A 24,500-nucleotide genomic window follows, 5' to 3' on the forward strand; every position below is an offset into this window, starting at 1 on the left:
TAAAAAGTTTCTAAATACTTTCAATTCCTATGTATATGGTACTATGGACAGATAATGAACAGTTTGGAGACCAGCACTAGTCCCTGGAGGAAACTTTCAACAGCACTGACCTAAGTCCCCTTGGTAAAGGACATCTTAGCTCCACCATTCACACAAACTAACTTCCTGGCTGAACCATGTGAGGGACTCTGATAATCAGAGTTGGCTCAAGTTGCTTTGTGAAGGAATTTCTGTAACAACCCAGTATGCCATCATTCTCGCAGTCCAGTCAAGTACCCTGGAATAAGGGCTTGTTTTGCTGTATTCCTTTGATAAGGAGGTGTCTTTCTGCTCAGAGGATAACTTTTGGATTTCCTGTTTCCTTGTACCAAAGCTGTTTGAATTAAAGAATTTAGAGAATTTGGCAAAAGTCCTAAATTCCAAGATTTCTCCCACATGACACAAGGACAAATATGCAATTGAGTGTCAGAAAGAAGGGGGGGTAAATATTTCCTGGGGGTAGGTATGTAAATCACATATTAATAAGAATTCTAATTACATGTATTAGCATTCATACATAGACAATGAAACTTTTAGTGCCAGGGAACAGTTGCATAATTTTAATACGGGAAGCTACTTGTCTCCATATACATGAAAACATTATTTATAAAAGGATGATAACAGCAGAAAAGCTTCTAGTAAACAAACCAGTTCTTAGAGTTTTATTCTGCAAAACAAATATAGCAACGCTGTCTTTCCAATGTTTGTTATTCTGGATATGTCTTAATTGTGCCATCGAAGAGCTTAAAAACTTTTTTTGTAACCTCTTTTTCCCTTCTACTCAATTATTATTCCTTTTAGCTCCTTTTGTTATGAAACCAAGAACTTGGTGGTGCCAACAGGGACTTAGTGGGTCGTTGAGGAACCTGTCCTAAGCCATTGTTAGCATGTAGGGCAAATCTTGTTCTATGATTACTAAGAATTTGACAAAATCAAACTCCCCTATATATATATATTTATAGACTAATAAGGGAAACTGATTGATAGGATATTTGTCATCTAACTAAATGTAGCTTTGACTTAAAAACAATGAGCTTATACTGGATGGTTATGCTTATCCTAAGGCAAAATATTTTGAAGTTGATCAAATCAGGAGAATCCAAGGAAAAGAAAAAAAAACATATTTAGTAGACAAGGATGATGTGTACTAATATCATATCTTTTATTGGAAGGGAGATTTCAGGGTGCATGTCATAAAAAAGTCAATTAATTGAATTAAGAGTCCTCAAAAATATTCAATTAGCAGTTAGCCCCCTCTAAGCTCTTTAAGGAAAGATAAATAATCCCTGCCAGATAACAAAATATAAAAAATTTACTCCAGGAATAACTTGTCTTTCAAGCTGTGAAACTTCTTTGGATGCAACTAATTCTTTGCAGATGAATCCACAGTAGTTTTTCTACATCTTTGGAAGGTATAGATGCAAAATGAGAAATTCTCATAAAATACTATCGTGATGATCCAGTGCCCTATAGCTATTGACAGAGTTCCAATACAAGGAAGCTTTTTTGGTGTTATCCTGTCTTTGCTTTTTAAGAGAGAAGGAGCAGAGACGGGCTTTTTGTGTGGCTCAAGGCAGGACCTAAGGGAGACACTAGGATTAAGATCAATCCAACCCATGGTGAGGTCACTTCTGTTCACATCTCCCTTGAATCAGAACACCTTAACTTAAGAAGTTACCAAAGGAGAGAAATAATTAAACCTCACCCTGTGTTTTTGGAAGATTTACAACAAAACAAAAGTTTTCTACATACATAGAAAAACAGCTTATCTAGGGTTACATTTGCTGGGAAGAAGCTTATCCAGAGAGCATTTCTAGCTGTTTTGGTCACAATAAAAGAGAACTAAAAGGAAAGCTAGTGTTCTGAGTTCTTGCATCATGCTTTTTAAGGGATCCCTGTGATCATTTGGGTTTCTTGATTTCCTGAACAAATGAAAGTACTTTTTCATTAAGCCCCTTGCCAATACCCCATCCCTTCCTGCATGCCAGGACCTGCACTAGGGCTGTGGGACAAGGAAGGTAAGCCCCTTCCCTCCAGCAGGTGCCCAGTCTGGTGAAGTGAGACAATTATTCATAGCACATGCAAAATGGTAGGGATATTATGGGAGGACCTAGGAGAGGTATATAATCCAAGATTTAGAGCTTCAAAAAAGGTGTCCGGGAAATGGTGATGTCTCCTTGGGACCAGAGAAACAGCCAGAAGGTGGAACAAGGTGTTGAGTGCCCAGGTGGGAGAAACACTTTCCAGGCTGCAGCATGAGTGTGAAGATTGGGAGTGCATGGGGACGGAAGGCAGGATGGCTATTCACAGTGAGAAGGAGTAAGAAGGGAATTTCTAGAACTGGAGGGGGGCTTCAAGATCCTGTCACTCACATGCCTTTCAGATCAGGTAACTGAAGCTGGAGGAGTGGGATTACCCAAGTTCATATCGTTGGTTAAAAATTAATCAGGACTAAAACTCAGGCTTCCTGACTCCCAGTCTCTACTGGCTTGTACTCTTTTCTTATAATTCTACTGACTTGGTCATTTTGCTCAAAGCTGAAATGCATTGAAAAGAGCTGATAAAGAAAGGAAAGACTGAAGAAAGAAGATAAGCCAACAACAACAACAACAAAACACCTCTAAATTTTTATGATAAAGATGGGTAGTAATGCTAACAATGCTAACAAAGAACAGATTAAATTCAGAATTTCATGTTTAATAAAGCAAACAAGTGTGCCATTTGGTTTAGGAATACTTAATGTAAAATGATTAAAATTGAAATACCATGCCCTTTAAAAAAAGCATTGAACATCTACTTAATAAAACATATATACATAAAGAGTGAAGTTTTAATTTCCCAGAAAGGTATTTTATGTAGAACACATCATTCCCTAATAATAATAGATAAATAAGGTATATGAATACAACTGGAAATCTTGAGGAGACTATATTATCAAAGGAGAACATATGCTTTGTGTGCTTGTCAAATCATTCTTCAGCTAAACCTGAATAATATCTATAAGAATAATACCATTCTTAGACTACCTTTGCACGTGTCCCAGAGATAGCCAGGGCTTTAGAGTGAGTTTGGGAACACCAAAAGCATAATATGCATACAGCAAACATTTGCGGGGCAGCAGTTAAAGGGGACATATAACACTTCTACGTAAGACAAATCAGTAATTCACTGAGAAAAGTGCTGATGCTTAGCTGGAACATTTTTTGAAGAACAAATGTACCCTAAAGTGAAAGAAATATAATTGACCACCACTTGATGTGAACTGAAAATCCTTGGAGTGGCAGGTGTGTGTAGAGTACCAGGGCAGGCAGTAAACCCTGTGGAGGTAGTTAATGATTAATTTGAGAACTTGAAATTCTCTTTTACCAGGGACAGAGCTACCCTTGAAATGCAGGTACATGTGGGCGTGTGAGTGTGTGTGTGTGTGTGCGCGCACACACACACACACACACACACACACACACACACACAGGTCTGAAACTCTAAAAGTAGGGCCAGGCATAAAATTTTTAAAAAGTCACATTGACATTGCAATATGAAGCCAGGATTGGGAACCTCTGCTCTAACTTAACCAGGTATGTGTGTATGTGTGTGTGTGTGCGTGTGTGTGTACATATGCGTGCATGAGTATACCGGAAGGGAATACTTAAGAAAACATTCAAAGGGGAATTTTGAAGGGTGAATAGAAATTACCCAGATGGTACAAGAACAGATAGATAATGTGAAAAGAAGGCTGGGTTCTGGGACCTGGAGTGAATGAAAATAAGGCTGGAGGGATGCATAACGTGTCCTAAGTGGGGACACAATCCACACACAACGAGGAACCACTCAAGTTGGACCATCGAATTTGTGTTTTGGACAGTTCACTTGAGTGACAGGGTGGACAACAGATATTGGGGTGACTCTAGATCAGAGTTCAGATCAACTGTCCGTCACTCATTCCTGAGCTGTTTCATGTCAGTGACTTGCATTAGTAATCTTTCTACATTTTTTAAGGACACAAATATGAAGGAGGAGAGGGAAGGGGACAACAGAAGAAGGAGATAAGTAGGCCTAGGCTCTGGTAGAAAGAACGACCTTAGCCAGATTCTGCAGTGGGGAGCTCCTCATGCTACCCCCGTGAGGTACATAGGGATATAAGGTTTCATTCGCTCTTCCTGTAGAGGGCTAGTCTTCCTTTGCACACAACCTGTGGTGCTTTTTCTAGGCTGTTGCTACTCCAACTGTGGTCTTCCTGGACCAGCAGCATCAGAATCACTTCAGAGTTCTCTGCAAATGCAAAATGTAATACTCTACTGTATCTACTGAATCAGAAACCATTTTAACAACATTCCCATGTAATTTTTATGCATTGATTTTGAGAAGCACTACTCTAGAATAATGTTTTTCAGGTTTTCTTAACCCAAATTCTCCCACAAAGCAAGACATTCATTTTAAGTTGTGACCTGGAAGATGTGTATGCGTGCACATGCACCTGGAGAAAAATTTTCAGGAAGAAAAATGTATGTGGTCTATGCTGTGCTGTCCTATTGTGTCCAATTCTGAAACAAAATACTGGGGGCACCTGGGTGGCTCAGTTGGTTAAGCATTCAGCTTTGGCTCAGCTCATGATCTCACGGTTTGTGAGTTCAATCCCACATTGGGCTCTGTGCTGACAGTGCAGAGCTGGCTTGGGATTCTCTCTCTCCCTCTCTCTCTGCCCCTCTCCCACTCACTCTTCTTCTTTCTCTCCTTCACAATAAATAAATAAACTTAAAAAGAAAAAGACTGGTTGATACTCCACTGATTTCATAAGTCACCAATAGTTTGTGACCCATCCAGTTTGTGCTCCTGAAGAATCAAAAGAGGCCTAGCCCCAAATTAGAATACAGAAAGTACTTTCCCAGTTTTCAGGAAAATAATTACATGGGAACCAGTTTGTTAATTAAGAGATTTTTTTTCTATACATTAAAATTTTTTAAATTTAATTAATTTTTTTAAATTTACATGCAAGTTAGTCAGTGTAGAAGTGCAACAATGGTTTCAGGCATAGATTCCTTAGTTCCCCTCACCCATTCAGCCTATCACCCCTCCCACAACCACTCCACTAACCCTCTGTTTGTTCTCCATACTTAAGAGTCTCTTATGTATTTGTCCCCCTCTCTGTTTTTATATTATTTCTGCTTCCCTTCCCTTATGTTCATCTGTTTTGTATCTTAAAGTCTTCCTCTACACAGTTTTAAAAAAGATCTGGCTTTTGCCATTACTTGATTGCTAGCAACTATCTATATGCATAATAAAGAATAAAGGAAGAGGAGACAAATATTCATGAAAAAAGAACTAGAGTCAATCATGCTTAGTCTAATCACAACAGCAATGTGATTTTGGTTGAAATTCCTTTATCATAAAAGTAATATTTCTTGGTATAACATTTTTCTTGATATGAAAAATTTGACTTAAATGACATCATTAATATATTAGTACTTACTATCACCTGATTACAGTTGACAATCACTATTCTAGAAAAATATTTCTCAAACTATATTTTACCATAGTATGATTGGCAGGGCAAAAGACCCCAAGGCCCACTTATTCTATCCATTCCCACCCTACAGAGGGAAAGGAATATAGTAATAATAGGGAACGTGTCACTGTATAAGCAAATTTTTGTGGTTTGCCTTAGCAGAGTGGTAAAGATGACTCGTATTTGAATCACAATGTACACATGACTTAAAGTCCAGTGATTGCAAAATTATGGTCTTCAAGTGCCATTGGTAGAAGCATATATCACTATACACACTGGGGTTAACCAAACAATCCACAACAAAGTTCACTGTGAATGGAGAAGCTAAGCCAAGTGTAATTCATAAGTAGAAGGTATTTGGAAACCATGACCAAGTCAAGACCGCATCAATAACCAAGTATGCTTCCTGAAATCTGCAGGAATTTGACAAGTTGTGCAACATTTTAGCATTACGTGGTGATGTAGGACCCTAAATTAGAATAATCAAGAAGCTCTATTCAGACAAGAATTTAATTTTGCAAATACACTATTTTGATAACTTTAACCCATTCCTTCACTAGGTGGCCAATATGTGATCATTCAGTGTATATAAAGATGACAGGATATGAATGAATCATGCATCATTTAGCTGTAAGAATCAAAGAATGTGCATTAGCAGGAGACCTGGTGTAGATTAGAATCCATGTCTCAGAGACACCACAAGAGAATCATTTATGGTCAAGGCCCCAACTGAGATATCTAGTGACAACTCAGGAATTTTATAGCTTTTTAAGGTGACAGGTCCTCCTCCCCTCCCACCTCTTGCCCCACCATGCTTTTCAGGAATATAGGAAAATGCACTGAGATTTCCCTGGGAACTAAGCCTGAGTAATTCTACATATTTCCACTTTCTCAGTCCTGTCTAGGCCAAGGATTACAAAAAAGTTTCATCTCACAAGCAAGATCTGATTGATTAGTAATAGACGCCTGAGGGGTTGTGCTGAAGCCAGAAAGGGGTGTCTTGACTGATCAAGGATGTTGGCCATGGGTACTGGGCAAGGGAAGGGCAGTTGCATGCCTTGATTTGCCCTTCTTGTTACAGGCTCTCTTCTAAACTCCAAGGTGAGGCATGCATGGATCATGCATGTCGTTGTGTTGAGCTATGCTTTTGTGTTTCTATTGGTTAATTGAGTCCTGACTTTCTCCTCACCATGTCCAAACTCATCTGAAGTTGCCAGATAAAACATTAGGTGTTTAGATAAACCTGAATGTCAGGTAAACAACAAATACAGTTTGGCTCTAAGTATGCCCTGAATATTGCAAAGGACATGCTTCTACAAAAGATATTGTTTATCTGAAATTCAAATTTAATTGGATACCTTATATTTTTATTTGCAAAATTGGCATGCTAAATTTAACATTTAGGACACTTGATAGTGTCCTAATCTCTGGATTTATAGGTCACCTATCTCTAACTTCTTCAGGGTATACAAACTCAACTGAGTCCCAGAATAGTTCTGTGTATCCCAGAGTGACCCAAGGTAAATATGCAAACTAATCCTGAATTACAAAAGTTTGATAAATCCAAGGAATGTAGAAAAGGGGAGTAAGAAAGAGATTTAAAGGATTAGGGGGTCACTGGAATGTAGGAGTCAGGAATGTTCAATATTGTAGGTTGGGATTAAGCTGTCTGGAGGAGGCCGAGGTAGGTAAAAGCAGTTGGCTTGGGGTGACTCTTAGGCAGGGATTTAGGAGGAGAAAAGCAGTGTGGCTTTGTGTTCGGTCCTTTTAAACCTTCAATGACTTCCACATTAGGAGTTGCTTGAACAGTGGGAAGGAGCAAGAACAAGGCATTTCCTGGGGCTCAGGCTGGCACTTGGCTTAGAATGGAAATTAGAGTTCTATGTGTGATTCAGAAACATGGTGGTGATAATCTTTGGAGTCCTGCAAAAGCATTCTAAAGTAATACTCTTAACACATTAACAAGGAGGGAGGTGGAGAGAAAACACATCTGTTAGGAGAGTGCCAAGAGCAACTTTGTACTCATTCTCTCTGCTTCTCTTTTTGTCTCTCTTTCACTGCATCAGGTTTCTGGGAGTAAAATCTATTGGGTGATGTTTGCTTCAAATGAATTTGTGTGTGTGTGTGTGTGTGTGTGTGTGTGTGTGTGTATGTGTGTGTGTGTGTGTGTGTGTGTGTGTGTGTAGCAGAGAGAGAGAGAGAGAGAAAGAGGACAGAGGACAGAGAGAGAGAGAATATAGTTCAGTTTAAACGTGATCATTTTTGGTAGTAATTTAGATTTACCTTAAGATTCATAAGGCAAAACAATGGAAAAGCCGAAGACCAGAGCTTAGCCAAAGATTAAATTTGTGACTAGCCATAAAAAAATTTACAGTTAGGCACTACTATTAAAACTAATTTCCCCTGTGGTTTCATTAGATTTTCTGCATGCAGAAGAGCTACACTGCAATGTGGCAGATCTTTTTCATCTTGATAAATTGCACGAAATCAACAAAGTGTCTGATGGCTGTGATTTGGAACTGTGATTGAGTTCTGTATTATCCATCTGAATTTGCAGTAAATGTTTGACTTCAGGCTTATTAGAATTCAGCACGGTCCTTTCTTTTGCCTTATTGACATGTTTTATTAAGCATGGAGATACCTGCAGAGTGCCCAAAAGACTGCAGGCAAAATGGGGTTAAAGACATTCATCTGATCACTTTCACATAGAGTCTAGATATTCAGCAATTTAGGATGAAATGCGCCCACCAGCTCCCAACTGAGACCTCCCCTAAACTGATTTTACTGCCGTGGCTCCCAAGAACTCTCTGTAATGTTTTCTAAACTACAATGGTCATTTTTGCATTACTTACTGCAAGGGTCCCCAGGACGACAAAGGCAGGGGAAACAGATTATGTGCCAGGCAGCTGGATTTCTTCTAAAGACTTTTCCTTTTAAAGCTTCCTCCTTTCGCAGGTTTATAAACAGCCCTTCCTGTGATTTTTGCAGCACAGAATATGATGAGCACGCCTGCCAGCTCACAGCACAGCCAGGTGCTAAGCATCTGCGGCAGTGAGCTCGTGCCTCTCCAAGCTGCCTGCTCGCTCTAGGTGTATGATAGGCATTGTGTCATTGTTTGGGAAGCCAGGAGGTTGGCTGTAATTGTCACACGCAACCCTCCCCAATTGGTCTTGCAGGTAGCAAGAATATCACTTTAATGTGAATTGCCAGTGTTCTGTTTCTGTTTTCCCTGCTAAGCCAGTCTCAGTGGTAGCAAAAGAAGTAGGAAGCCCAGCCTGCATAGTGCATTATTGCTTTGTGGCCAAGAGGTCCTGGAGGATGTGGCAGACGTATCTCTCTTTTCCATGGTGAGCAAGAGCAATTTCCATTTTCTTCATATAATTTCCTTTCTTTATGTAACTGTTGAATTTCTGTCGTGGTAGGTAAGTATAGTGATAGAAGATACAATCGATGGAAGAACATGTGAAGTCCATGCAGGTACATATATAATGGAATGGATTAGCAGTTAGCTCTTCTTTTACAGGTGAAAAGAAAACAAATATTGAGAAACTCATCCTATATGCATGATTACTAAATCCTGGATAGCCCCGCGACTGGAAATAAAATAAAATTTGTCCGTGAATAGCTAAAAAACTGCTCTACCTTAATAATTATGGATTTGGCATAAATTAAATTAGTAATTTGTAACCAATGCCAGAATTGGTGGTATCAAAATTAACCCTAATTTGTGTTTCTGCATGATCACACCTCTATCTAAGTGTATATGCTGGATGTGCCTCATTTCATATGCTTTATACAATAGAAAAATGTGTGTACTTTGAATTTCAAGAAATCAAACTACATTTTAACTTTATGAAGGAGAAACAATTTATGGCGGTTGATATTTATGTAGTGATCACTATGTGCCGGCACAGTGTTGAATACTTTGTGTGAATTTTTAATGTTAATCCCTGCAACACCTGTATGATCTACATATTACGAAAATCACCAATTGATACATGTAGAAATTGACCCAGAAAAGTTAAATAATTTATTGTAAGTCATTAGTGATGAAGTCCAGATTCTAACTCAGGCCGTCTGATACTCTTTGGGCCCATACTTTAATGGCAATAAGTGATCTGGACATAGTTGTCACATACATAAACCTCAGACTTATCATGGTTCAGAATAGAACCAACCAGATAATTCCGGCTAGACAGATGGATACCCCATTCTTCAGTGCCAAACCTCCCTCGTAAGATTAACATTCATGAAGTCAGGCTTTGTTGGTCATTCATCTCTGTATTTTGGACTATAGTTATCTTGGACACAGAAGTCAAGGCATTTGGTAACATTGTTGAATAAATGAGTAGGGTATTTATAAATGTAAATTAATTTGTGGTGTTGTTTTTGTGTTTCACCATGTGTAAGAGGTTAAGGTAACATCACTATAGTTATCAATATTATTCTACTTATCTTTAAAGTTCTTATCCTGTTAGAGGGGTAGAAAAACAATTTTAGTCAACGTAGGTATTCCTATACTCATATACATTGTAGCTATATTTGGGGGGTGAACTGAAGGCCCAATACAGGTAAAATTGGTTCAGGGGTACTCTTCCCAGATTCCCTTGTCAGCATGGAGGTACCCACTCACCCAGGTGCCAAGAGTTTGTCTATCCACAGTTCCCAGGCAGCTGCATTCCATCCTGGGACTTTACCTTGGCTGAAAAGAGGTGTTCCAGGTTACAGCCTCTTCCTGAAGGCAGGACACCTCTGATGATGCATGAAATAGAGGTACAAAGGCTCAGCCCTCAGGTTCATTATGGGACAATCCTGAGAGTCCTGCACAGCCCAGAGCTCCCTAAAGAATTGTCTGAGGTCTCAGTTATAACTGCATTGCACTTCACTTTTTCCTCTGCCCACATCAGCTTTATTCACTTCCTTACATGTGTCCCCAAATATATGTCCTAACAAATAGACTTCCAGCACACAATTATCTCTTCCAGGGGACCAGACCTCAGGCAGTAGGTATCAGAAGTCCTAGGAAGATAGGCTCTAGAATGAAATTTGGGAGCTAGACTACTTGCAGCAAGAACTCAGCCATAGGTGGGAACACAAACAGTTACTGGCATACTGTGGCTGTGCTGGTGTTAACATTTCCCCTGGAGGTGAAATGGAGATGTGTTATCTGTGGAAATGAGTGCACCGGCTGGTACTGTTTCTCAAGAATTTGAGAGTTACGGGGGGAGAATCCTACTTATAAGGACTATGGAATCAGATAGCTGCTATGCAGTGCTATGAATGCATTGCAGAAAGCTGAGTGGTTCATCACCAACTGAGGGTGAAGTGTAAAACTCAGAGAACCTCCTTGACTCCATATAATGAGACTTTCATTTCTTGCATTCAGAAGCCAGAAAAACCCGATGATGAGGATAGGTATTTATTATAAGTATAGCAGAATTCTAGGTAAGGTCTCATTCTCAAGTCTGGCAAATGTGCTAGGTCAAGGTCAAGGCCCTGATTAGAAATGCATGAAACAACATACCATAATGAAACTGTCAAAATACAAAGATAAAGAGAAAATTCTGAAAGCAGCTATGGACAAACCAGCCTTAAGCTACAAAAGTAGACACAAAAGGGTGGTAGCAGACCTATCTACTGAAACTTGGCAAACCAGAAGGGAGCGGCAAGAAATATTCAATGTGCTAAGTGGAAAAAAATATGTAGCCAAGAATCCTTTATCCATCAAGCCTGACATTCAGAATAGAAAGAGAGATAAAGGTTTTCCCAGACAAACAAAAACTGAAGGAGTTCATAACCACTAAATCAGCCTTACAAAAGACCTTAAGGGTGACTCTGTGAGTGGAATGTTGCAAAGACCTTAAAGGAACAGAGACATCACTACAAGCATGAAACCTACAGATAACATAATGACTCTAAACTCATATCTTTCAGCAATAACACTGAATGTAAATGGAGTAAATGCTCTAATCAAAAGACATTGGGTATCAGAATGGATAAAAAAACAAGACCTATTTATTTGCTGTCTACAAGAGACCCACTTTTGACCTGAGGACACCTTCAGATTGAAAGTGAGGGGATGAAGAGCATCTATCATGCTACTGGAAGTCAAAAGACAACTGGAGTAGCCATACTTATTTTAAACTAAAGGCTGTAACAAGAGATGAAGATGGACATTATGTCATAATTAAGGGGTTATCCATCAAGAAGAGCTAACAATTATAAATATTTGTGCACTCAATTTGGCAGCACCCAAATATACAAGACAATTAATCACAAACGTAAGCAAGCAATCTTATTGTTAATAATGTGGTAATTGCAGGGGACTTAAATAATCCACTTACAGCAATCTAGAAAATCAGAAAATCAATAAAGAAACAATGGCCCTGAATAATCACTGGACCAGATAGACTTGATAGACATATTCAGAACTTTTCAATCCTAAAGCAGTAGAATACACATTCTTCTCAAGTGTACATGGAACATTCTCCAGAATAGATCACATACTGGGTCACAAAACAGACCTCAATAAACATAAAAGAATTGAGATCATGCCATGCACATTTTCAGATCACAATGCTATGAAACTTGAAATCAACCACAGGAAAAAGTTTGGAAAACCTCCAAATGCATGGAAGTTAAAAAAAATCCTACTAAAGAATGAATGAGTCAACCAGGCAATTAAAGAGATTTAAAAATATATAGAAACAAATGAAAATAAAAACACAATAGTCCAAATCCTTTGTGATGTAGCAAAGGCAGTCCTAAGAGGAAAATATATTGCAGTCCAGGACTATCTCAAGAAGTAAGAAAAATCCCAAATACAAAATCTAGAGGCACACCTAAAGGAACTAGAAGCAGAACAACAACAACAACAACAATCTCCAAGGTCAGCAGAAGAGAAGAAATAATAAAGATCAAAGCAGAAATAAACAATATAGAACCTCCTGCTCCCCCAAAACAGTAGAATGGATCAATGAAACTAAGTGCTGTTTTTCTGAAAAAATAAAGTCCCTAGCCAGAATTCTCAAAAAGAAAAGAAAGAAGACCCAAACAGATAAAATCACAAATGAAAATGGACTTATCACAACCAACCCCTCAGAAATAGAAGCAATTATCAATGAATACTATGAAAAATTATATGTCAACAGACTGAACAACCTGAAGAAATGGACAAATTCCTAGACATCCACACACTACCAAAACTCAAATGGGAAGAAATAGAAAATTTGAACAGACCAATAGAAGTGAATAAATTCAATCTCCCAACAAATAAGAGTCCTGGACCAGATGGCTTCCCTAGAGAATTCTACCAGACATTTAAAGCAGAGTTAATATCTATCCTTCTCACGTTGTTAAAAAAAATAGACATAGAGGGAAAGCTTCCAGACTATTCTTTGAAGCCATCATTACCTTGATTCCCAAACTAGACAGAGACTCCACTAAAAAGGAGAATTATAGGCCAATATCCCTGATGAACATGGATGCAACAGTTCTCAACAAGATACTAGCAAATTGAATTCAATAATATATAAAAATAATTATTCACTGTGATCAAGTGAGATTCATTCCTAGGCTGCAGGGCTGGTTGAATAATCACAAATCAATCAATGTGATACATCACATTAATAAAAGAAAGGATAAGAACCATATGATCAATAGATGCAGAAAAAGCATTTGACAAAATACAGAATCATTTCTGAATAAAAACTCTAAAGAAAGTCAGGTTAAAAGGTACATACCTAAACACCATAAAATCTATATATGAAAGGCCCACAGCTAATATGATCCTCAACTGGGAAAAACTGAGAGCTTTCCTCTTGAGATCAGGAACACAACAGAGATGTCTGCTCTCACCACTGTTGTTTAATATACTGTTGGAAGTTCTAGAATCAGAAATCAGACAACAAAATGAAAGAAAAGGCATCAAAATTGGCAAAGAAGAAGTCAAAGCTCCACTTTTTGCAGATGACATAATACTCTATATAGAAAACCCAAAAAACTTCAGAAAAGGGCTACTAGAACTAATATATGAATTCAGCAAAGTCACAGGGTACATAATCAATGTACAGAAACTGGTTGCATTTCTATACACCAATACTGAAGCAACAGAAAGATAAATCAAAAAATTGATCTCATTTACAATTTCACCAAGAACCATAAAATACCCAGGTATAAACCTAACCAAAGATTTTAAAGATCTGTATGCTGAAAACTATAGAGAACTTATGAAGGAAATTAAATAAGACAAAAAGAAATGGAAAAACATTCCATGCTCATGAATTGGAAGAATAAATATTGCTAAAATGTCAATACCACCCAAAGAAATCTACACATTCAGTGCAATCCCAATCAAAATTGCACCAACATTCTTTTCAAAGCTAGAACAAACAACCCTAAAATTTGTATGGAACCACAAAAAAACCCGAATAGCCAAAGTAATATTAAAGGAAACAACAACAAAGCAGGATGCATCACAATTCCAGACTTTAGCCTCTACTACAAAGCTGTAATCATTAAGGCAGAATGGTATTGGCATAAAAACAGACACATAGACCAATGGAATAGAATAGAGAATCCAGAATTGGATCCACAAATGTATGACCAACTATTCTTTGACAAAGCAGGAAAGAGTATACAATAGAAAAAAGAGTCTCTTTAGCAAATGGTACTGGGAGAACTGGACAGCAACATGCAGAAGAATGAAACTAGACCACTTCCTTACACCATACACAAAAACAAACTCAAAATGGATGAAAGATCTAACTGTAAGACAGGAAACCATCATAACCCTAGAGGAGAAAGCAGGCAACAACCTCTGGTCTCAGCTGCAGCAATTTCTTGCTTGACACATTTCCAAAGGCAAGGGAATTAAAAACAAAAATAAACTATTGGGACCTCATCAAGATAAAAAGCTTCTGCACTGCAAAGGAAACAATCAACAAAACTAAAAGGCAACTGATGGAATGGGAAAAGATATTTTCAAATTACGTATCAGATAGAGTTAGTATCCAAAATCTATAAAGAACTTACCACACTCAACACCCGAAAAACAAATAACCCAGTGAAGATATGGACAAAAGTCACAAATAGATACTTTTCCACACACACACACAAAGACATCCAGATGGTCAACAGACACATGAAAAGATGCTTAACATCATTTATCATCAAGGAAATACAAATCAAAACCACACTGAGATACCACCTCATACCAGTAAGAGTGGCTAAATTTAACATCTCAGGAAACTACAGATGCTGGTGAGTATGTGGAGAAACAGGCACCCTCTTGCATTGTTGACGGGAATGCAAACTGGTGCAGTTGCTCTGGAAAAAATATGGAGATTCCTCAAAAAATTAAAAATAAAACTATGCTATGACTCAGCAATAGCACTACTAGGAATTTATCCAAAGGATACATGAATGCTGATGCATAGGGGCACATGTGCCCCAACGTTTCTAGCAGCAGTTTCAACAATAGCTGAATTATGGAAAGAGCCTAATCAACTGGTGAATGGATAAAGAAAACCGTGGTTTATATATACAATGGAATACTACTTGGCAATGAGAAAGAATGAAATCCTGCCATTTGCAGCAATGTGGATGGAACTGGAAGGTATTATGCTAAGTGAAATAAGTCAGTCAGAGAAAGACAGACATGTCTTTAAGCAATGCCCATGGGTGATGGGCATTGAGTAGGGCACTTGTTGGATAAGCACTGGGTATTGTATGTAAGCAATGAACCAAGGGAATCTACCCCAAAAATGAAGAGTACACTTTACACACTGTATATTGGCCAATTTGACAATAAATTATATTAAAAAGAAGAACTGCATGAAACAGTGAGAATTGATAATAAAGACATCGAAATTGATGCACATAAGAACCTTGAAACCCAGATTTCTCTAACAATTTGGGCCTACAGAATTGGCCTTCTGATTGCTGTTAGAAGATAGTGCTCCCTCTCACTTGAAAACATTTAAGTAGCCTCTAGCTTATAAGATAATACGTCCCCTACTTGCCATAGTGCTCTGCACTCTGCCCTCCCCACTCCCCTTCCTAGTCACCAAAATAGGACCAAGTTATGATATAATCCAGCTAGGGAAAATGCTATCTTGCTAAGGAAGGAAAAAGGTTATATGCTGACATTGCTACATGGTTTAGCTAATATATACCTACAAGGGCCATGAGAGCAAATATAGAGATGATTCTGGGAACCTTAGACTATAAAACTAGACGAAGAAAACTTGCCCAATATAGGAATACTTTCCCAGGACACAGAATTTATCACCTGACCAGAATCCTGGGAGACTGCATTAATATATGGCTAGAAGGGCTTTTATGAGTTTGAAAAAAAAAAGAATGGCCTATGCAAAACAAAATACAAATGTCAGAATTTCCTGGAAGACAACAGAGTAATGTATCAGAGGCATAGAGAATTGGGCATGCTAGATATACCTTGGATATTCCAAGGAAGGGTGGAAAGCCCACCAGTTAACTATGTACTGTGTGAGGATCCGAATACTCTTCCTTTACCAAAGTTATAAGGAATATTATGGGGAGGAAGCACTCACCTTATTGGGAAGTTCCGTAGTGGCTGAACCCTGTATGCCAGGGCTAATGATAGGAGCTGCAATACAACTTGGCTTCCTAAGAGCTAAGAGGATTATAAAATTCCAAAATAACAGAGACCAGTAATAAAGCCTAACCTTTGAATGAAAGAGGGCTTAATTTTTGTAATAAGGGTCAAGAGTGGGATGCAGTGGGGAAGACTGACATGTGGAGAGCTAAGTTGTTAACAGAGCGTAGTATTCTAGGAGTGAAATAGATGGACGACCAGTAAAAAAAAAAATTGCTCTATCTCTATGATAAAAAAAATCAGGGATGAGTGATCAGGAGGCTGAGGGAAGCTATACCAAAGAAAACCATGATTTCTCACCCAATTTCCATATCTATAATCCTCCTATTTGTCACTTGGCCTGAGAGGATTAGAATTATCTTAGTAGATAATATATGTCTAAAGAGAAAATTTTAAAACTGTCCCTGTCCCTACTCCACACCTCTACTCTAGCCAAGAGGCAAATAAAAAGCAGTGTCATGTGCCAGTAGAAATGGAAGATATTCATGCCACTTTTAAAGACTTAAAGTATGCATTCTATCCAGATCAATTGGGCTCAACAGAAACCAGACAGGTCCTGGTGGATAAGAGTGGACTACTTCAAACTTAACCAAGTGATAGCCCCAGTTGTGGCTGTTGAGGCCAGCTCATTTACCTTGCTAGAGTAGATTAACACAGCCTCAGTACATGGTGTGAAGTGATCCGTCTGGTAAATATATACATTTTTCCATCCTTATCAGGAAAGAGGTTCAGCTCAGTTTGCATTTATATGAGATGAAAAATAGTGTACATTTATTATGTTTTCTCAGGGATAATTTATCCTCCCAACTTTTGTCATAATACAGTTGAAAGGGACTGGACTAATTGGATATTCTGCAGTACCTAGTCCAATGTATTGATGAGATAATGTTAACTGAACTGATAAAGCAATAAATAGCAGATCTGCAGAGTTCTTTGTAACGTTCATGTGTTCCAGAAGATGAGAGAGAAACTGTACTAAATTTCAAGAGCCTGCCACATCAGTGAACCTGTAGGGATCTAAGGGTCTTGAATATGCTGTGAATATCCTTGCAAAGAAAAGGACAAAGTATTGCATCCTGCATCCCCTCCCACTGAGAAAGGAGCACAATACTTGGTAGTTCCTCTGTTGCCATATAATTCCTCTGTTGCCATCGTATACCACATTTGGAGATGTTTTTCTTATTTATTTATGGGATGAAAATATGACTTCAGCTGTGCCAAAATACTTGCAGTGAAGGATGTATAATAATGCCTTCAATCTTTGATGTCATCTATCAACACATACCCATCAATCCCTCTGGTTTTTATTTACCACTTTTCTATGTAACTATGAAGATTACATCATTCCCATATGCAAGGTCCCTTAGGTTTGGGGCTGTCCTATGAAAGCAAAGGAGAATTATTCTGCTTTTTCTGTGCCATGTCAGAAACATGAGAACCCATAAAGCAGTCTCTTGCCTTGTATACCTCGGAGCACCTACACTCTGTAGCTATTCTCATTCTTTCTTTCTTTGATTTTGCTGCCTGCCTGCTGCTTTTCTAATACTGGGGATGGGTACTCTCTTGAGAGGCCAGTTGGCCTGTATGATTTGGATCAATCCATGTCTCACCACTTCCTTTCCTTTCTCTTCCCCTTTCCCCTTCTCCCCAACCCCTTGCCCCCCACTGGAGAAGATTTTCAGCTATTGAGGGACTGGTGTTGGCTGTAGAATTCACTTCTTAAATCCTCAGAGTGGCTAAAGTCAGGAGCGTTTCAACTCTCTTAAGGTAGAGTCTTTTGAAATAGAAAAAAAGAGTGAGTGGTCTTCAGTGCCTTTGCTTCTGGCCTGCTGTCTGCCTCCTCTGAGAAAATGAATGGAGAAGGCTTAGGGGGTTGGTTTGGACAAAGGGTAAAAGATAGGGTATGGAAGTTCAAAACTCATAAATATCCATAAAAGTCAGTTCATAGATTTCAAAAATATAATCTGGCTATATCTAGCACTTTATTGTAGTGGATATCTACTTGCCCTCCAACTGTGTGTTAAAGCATTCTCTCTCTCTCTCTCTTTCTCTCTCTCTCTTTCCTCTCCTCTCTTTTTCTCTCTGTTTTCTCTCTTTATTAAAATCTAGGACCTAATACACTATTCTTTGTGTGAATTTTAATAATTCTTGTTCTTGTTATTGAAATTGTTAACTATAGTCAGCATAGAAGATAATAAAATGCTTAATTTGGAATATAAATATTGACATTAGATTCTTGAAAGTCTACCTTAACCATACCAGCCATACAGATGAGAATTTGCAGTCCTATCCTCATATCTGACTGATTTAGGCTTTCTTTCATATTTTGAAACTTAAAAACATCTTCCTTAGGATCCCAAGAATCTATTTATAATGCTCACACACTTCAATGATTCACTGTAGTCAACACTTGTAAGTAAATATCTCACTTCCTGGTTAGATAACGAGATTTCATGAATGAAGCTGATATTATGAATCAAAGTGTAGCCAATGAGAGGAAACAAACCAAATCCAGAATTCATTTGTCCCTGAGGAAAGTGCCAAAGGGGTCTGAGGTAATGACATTTTGGCTTTATCACTAGAAGTGAATATTGATCAATAGAAATCACAGTGTTCAATAATGTTAATTGATAAGAAAATGCATGTAAAACTAACAATAATGTATTATGTCATGACTCTGAGTTGTCAAAGATCTTCAAAGATCTTTGAAGTTGTCAAAGATAAGTATAACACTGACTTCTATGGGTTCAAGAAATGGACACTTTTCACCCAACATGTGGAACTATAAATTGGCCTGCTGCTTCAGAAGGGCAATTTGATAATTTGGGACAGGAGCCTTAATATGTTTATTTTCCCTTTGATTTAGTAATTTCATATTCAGGGATTAATCCTAAGAAAATTATCAGAGATTAAGCAAAAATTTATGTACAAAGATGTCTATTCAGTATTTATTTGTAATATTGGAAATTTACTTGACAATACAATATAGTCAAACAAATGATATCGTGGTAAAAATATGAAATAAAATAGATCAATTCAATTTTTTAACAACATTTAATGACATAGAGGATACTTCTGATATATTAAATAAAAAATACTATATTTACAGAACCATCAGAATTTTATAAGAAAGAAATAACCTCTCTGGATGTGAAAAAATTCAAGGAAAAACCAACCATGCCAATCTTTTGATCTTGGACTTCTCACCTCCAAAACTATGAAACAATGTATTTCCATTGTTTAAGGAAAAAAAATAATTCCAGTAAGAAAATACATCAGTTTTTTTCTTGGGGTATCTGAGTGAAGGAGAGTTTTACTTTTTTCTTTATAAGTTCCATATTTCCAACTCTCCACACTGGCTATGTGTTACTTATAATTATGAAGGAACAATAGTAGATTCTCATACAAGGGATATTTGTCTTTAGCGACACCATTGGTGCCCTTCATGTGGTGATGAAGAAAGCGTTCCATATGCACGCAGTGCCGTGCAATGATGGACATATCTGAAGTTTATTCCCACAAAATGCCTCACCGTCCTGTCCCTGCTCAAAATCTCAGTCCTGAATTTCTTTGGCATACACATATTATGAGCACAGCATTAACAGCTCAATCTCTTCCTTTGTAGGGTGCCAATGGGGATTGATTTCTTTTGTGATTCCTTGATGATTACTTACTTCATTCATAACTCTGCATAATTTGGAAACTTCCTTCTCTTCTTGGAAACTGAAAACATGTTAAACTCTAAGCAAAGCATAGAATTTTGTGGCCCATAGTCTTTCTCAACTGTTGAGGCATGAATATTGACTTGTACCCAGGGGGATATTTATGAGAAAGGAATTTGAGCATCACTGTGTAGAAGGAGAAAATGTCGATTTCCAGAGAAAACAACAATAGTAAGATCTTAGTTTCCATGTCTACCACATTAGAGAAAGAATTATGAGTTGCTAGGAACAGAAACTCATTCAGTGATGAATACAATACAAGATTACAATGTCTAGTATTTCTCCAAGGAAACTGTTTTCTTCATCTGATTCTATATACACCTTTTATTTTGATCCACTCCTTCCAAGATTTTTTCCAGCACAGGTTTTTTTATAGTGCAATATAGAAAATAAATAGAAACAAATAAAAATGCCATAGAATTGCCATACGTGTTCTAGGAATACAAAATAGAGGTCCCCCCCTTTTTTTCCTTTCCCTTTTCCCTCTATCCCTCCAACCCTCCCTTCCTCCTTTCCTTTTTTCCTTGTTCTTATTCGTACTCTCTTTTTTCTTTTGCTTCCTGATTTAGGTTGTTACATAAAGCCTGATTCTACTTGTTCCTTTGGAGGTAAAGATATATAAAATCTGAGTTTCAGAAACAGTACTTTAATGTGCACTAGGCATAACTGCTGTTCTAGGAACATGTTCTCCTCTGTGAGATGGCAGCTTTGTTTGGGATTCACCTTGTGATGTGTTTGCTTGGACAAGGATATTGACAGAATTTTTAGACTTTCTTAATTTTTAGGCTTTGAGATGCCTGGTGGCTGTTTTTGAATGATTTACTCACCATGGATTTAAAACCAGGGAATGTCTTGTTTCTTGTTTCTTTCAGTAATTTTACCAAACATCTGCTAAGAGCTCCCAGGGGTATATTTTGCACAGGACTGAAAAATGACTGCTGGTAATGCTAAGAGCCTGCTACTTCCAGAATACGTAACACAGCTAATATGCATTACAGTTTAATAAATCCATGAATGGATATTATGTGGAGATTGCAGACCAGCTGTTGCCAGATAAAATAAGCCAGAGGAACAGGATCCTGCAGCTAGAGGGATTTGGGTTCAAAATGAAGAGCTGGAAGAAGTTGCTAGGGAGATTCTTGAATCCCTGAGGAAGATCCTTACTTAGAATGGTAGAATGTTGTCAGTTCTGGCCTGTGATTTCCAAGTCTTGCGAGTTAAAAAAAGAACAAAATATCGACTTGGATTTGAAACTTAGATGAAAATCATTTTATTCACTTGGACAGGTTCTTGAGCAGTATTGAAAATAAGGAGAAAATTTCCACTAAAAATTTCAGGAGCTAAAATAGGCCCTGTTCACTATCTCTTTACCTCAACAGAGCAAAAACCAAATCCCCACAGACGGTAGAAGTGAATTCAGCCCCCCCCCAAATCCAACCCCCTACATTACAGTTTTCTCCCTGAGACTCCCAACAAACCCTCTGCTCATTACCCTGCCAACCTGCGCAGCCCTGCCTTCAGACTGAAACAACAATGGTTCCTTCAGTTTGTTCTGTAATCTTTAGTGTTGAATGCTTTCTTGTTTAGTGTCTCATTTAATCTTCCCAACAACTCTACAAAGCAGGTATAATTTAACCCTATTTCCCAATGAGAAAAATAAGAATCAAGGGGTAATCTATGCAAAATTACCCACTTGTAAGTGGCAAAGCCAGAGAAAACCAAGTCCATTGGATGCTAGTTAAGGGCTCTTTGTACTACAGCTCAGTAATTTTGATGCACTCATTTGTGTGTGTGTGTGTGTGTGTGTGTGTGTGTGTGTGTGTGTGTGTTCCATCTTATCACAATGTGGTTTACCCATTTGGAATAACCTTGGATATCCACCCTCCTAAGAAACTGCAAGGGAAATACTCAGGCTGGAGCTTTCTGGAAAGTACGCTTGATGTAGACATTCCTACTGATCCATTCACTTTAAATGTTGATGGTATGGCTTTTCCACTTACCAACTGTGTGGCAAGTTATTTAGCATATCTCAATGTCCTCATCTGTATAAATGGTTATAATAAGACACCTACCTCAAAAGGCTATTGTAAGGAAAAATTGAGTTCAAGGATGCAAGGTGTATGGAAAAATCTTTGCTTGGAACAAAATAAATGGAGTAAAACTGTTGGTTAATATTACAAACTTACCAAAAGACTCCAAGCTTGACCTTTCCATGTGGCAGCAGAATAATTAACAAATTTTATAAGTCATCTATGCACATACCTCTTTAAGGCTTTGGGAGAATGTAGCGATGAATAAAATAGTAGCGTTTGCCACCAGGAGGCATGTAATGCAGTGGAAGAGATATGGAATATATGCACATTTCTATATTACAATGCACAATAAGTAATATAAGACCAGAGCACAAAGGAAGGAGCTATTCTTAACAGCTGAAAAGATATGATAAGATTTCTAGGAGCAACAGGATTTTGAATATCTTGTTTGCCTTGAGTTTACACAGGATCTTGTTTAGTGCCTGCTGCACAGAAGGTACTCAGTGGATAATATGAAGCTGACTGAGTATGACAGGTAGAGGCTAAGGGTTTGGGAAAGCATCCTGGGAGGGAAAACAGTATAAGTCACATGGAGGCATGAAAAGGATCAATTTAGGAAGTTAATGGCTACTGCATTCATGATTTGGGGGTAAGTGTATAAAGAAATGATAAAGGTAAGTTTAGTCCTAGATGCTGGGTATTCTTGAACGACATTCTACAAATTTAAGTTTATGCAGTACCAATAGGGGCACATAGAACATCAGATAGTTCTGAGAAGGATCTGGCCATGATTAGATATGGACTATAGGACCATGCCTTTTATGGTTCTGAAGGATGTTAAGATTAGTGATCTGGTGTCCAAATACTAATATGCGGATGTCAAGGAAAATATCCATGGGGGGGGAATCAAAGGTAAAGAAAAGCAAAATAATATTTTATTATTAGTTGGACTATTTGTCTTCAACTCTTGAGAACTCAAGTTAGATGGTCTTGAAATGTGGCTTGCAGAGTAGACACCAAAGGAGTCTCTGTGTTGTCCCTAAATCCAGACCCTAACCTGAGCACTGTGCCTTCATTGTCCTTAAAGAAGGACAGAAACTTTTCAGTTTAGTGAACTGACATGAACATGAAAGAGAAGTGATGAGTAAGATGTTTGGAAGACTCAGTCTCCCCGAGGTGGGAGACGTCCTGGACCACTTTGCCATTACAGGTCCATAAAAGAGAAACAAGAAAGAACCATACCCATGGGTTCTATCATTAATCCACAGTGACCTTGCTCATTAGTAAATGTGGCTCAGGCACATGCCTGCGATCTGACTCATTAAAGGAGTGTTCCTCCTCTTGCAGGGAAGAAAAAATAGGCACAAGGGAAAGTAGATGTTTATCTTTTTGGAGCCCTGCCTGGAAGGTGACTTAAAGAGGAGAATGATGGACGCAGAGTGAATGTTAGCTGGGTCAGTGTCCATGAGACTGGAAAAGGAGTGAGTTCAAAGACATCAAAGACTCTGATGTTGGGGTGAGAGACTCAAAGGCGTTGAAACTGATTACCAGATAGGAAAATTTGTCCCTTCCCCTGATTGGGAGGGCCATGCTGCTGCCGTTAACATGGATAAACAATGAAGAGGCCACAGTGACATCTGTTCTTTTCCAGTTTAGTGTAGCCTTTAAACAAAACATATCTGCTTATATCCTGAGGCTACCTCAAGGCTAAACAGAACTATAAGTTAATTAACAAGAAATATTACAGTGTTAGGAAAAAGGGAAAATCAAAACTACCCTTTTTCTTTTCTTAGAGAATAAAGTGTAGGTAGGTAGAATTCTTCAGGAGGGAGGTAGACGCAGAGTTTCACAATAATTGGCTGCTTGTTTGACATTTTTTGTGTCTCTGCGAATCTCAGAAACATCTAAGAGGTACTGAAAGTTTTTGAAGGATTATGTCAAGAAAAAAGTTGTGAAAGAAAGCAGTCATATAAATGACTCTCTGAGCAACATTTTCATAGTGAAGCAGAGAGCCTTTGCTCCGGGAATTGTTTAAGTATGTGACAGAAAAGAAGAGACTCCTCTTAAAAGCCAACAATGACATGTTAAAAAGAAGGAAAGGAGTGACATGATGATACTAAGTTCATGAAGAAAAATACATTATGTATCTCAGCATTTGCTCTAGAATCATGGAAGGGAGTTGCTTATGGGTGCAGGAAAAACAACTGAGATAAGGAATGGTGAAATGTAGGGGCACCTGGGTGGCTCAGTTGGTTGGGCTTCCCACTTTGGTTCAGGTCATGATCTCGTGGTGTGTGAGTTCAAGCCCCGCATTGAACTTAGAGCCTGAAGCCTACCTCAGATTCTGTGTTTTCCTCTCTCTCTATCCTCCACTCCCTCTCTCTCTCTTTCTCTCTCTCAAAAATAAATAAACATTAAAAAATAAAAAAATAAATGCTGAAATGTAGTTGACAGTACAGGTTAATATTCTAGGAAGACAAGAAAAAGTCTGATTTGCTAACAAATCACACAATTTCAGAGAATACCATAATTAATGAGGATCAACTCCAGGCATACATTGGAAG

Source organism: Suricata suricatta, chromosome 3, assembly GCF_006229205.1.
Source record: "Suricata suricatta isolate VVHF042 chromosome 3, meerkat_22Aug2017_6uvM2_HiC, whole genome shotgun sequence".
In the NCBI taxonomy this organism is placed as follows: domain Eukaryota; kingdom Metazoa; phylum Chordata; class Mammalia; order Carnivora; family Herpestidae; genus Suricata; species Suricata suricatta.